Here is a 580-nt window from a genome sequence, read left to right as displayed (position 1 = left end):
ATGCCACACTTTTCTTCATATAGTCCAGCTTCTCGGATTATTTGCTTAGCATACAGAGTGAATAAATATGGTGAAAGGCTACAACCCTGTCGCACTCCCTTCTTAATTTTAAACCATGCAGTATCCCCTTGTTCTGTTTGAATGACAGCCTCCTGGTCTATGTACAGGTTCCTCATGATCACAATGAAGTGTTCTGTAATTCCCATTCTTCTCAATGTTATCCATAATTTGTTATGACGCACACAATCGAATGTTTTTGCATAGTCAACAAAACACAAGTAAACATCTTTTTGGTATTCTTTGCTTGCAGCCAAGATCCATCTAACATTAGCAATGATATCTGTTCTGGTTACCTACTGCCACTCGAACAGAAGATACCACAAATGGGATGGCTTGAAAACAGGAGTTTATTCTCTCACAGTGTGGAGGTTTTAAGTCCGAGTTCAAAGTGCCAGGCTCTAGGGGCTGGGTGAAAGCCCCTTAACTTTGGGCTTCAGCTCAGCCTCCTACTCCCGGCCCACTGAAGCTAGAGAGGTTTTCTTCAGTCAGACAACTGCTGGCTGTGGAGACTGACAAGCCC

Source organism: Orycteropus afer, unplaced genomic scaffold (genome assembly GCF_000298275.1).
Source record: "Orycteropus afer afer isolate SDZICR_OR568_19922 unplaced genomic scaffold, OryAfe1.0 scaffold00464, whole genome shotgun sequence".
Classification (NCBI taxonomy): Eukaryota; Metazoa; Chordata; class Mammalia; order Tubulidentata; family Orycteropodidae; genus Orycteropus; species Orycteropus afer.
This window is presented reverse-complemented; position numbering follows the sequence as displayed.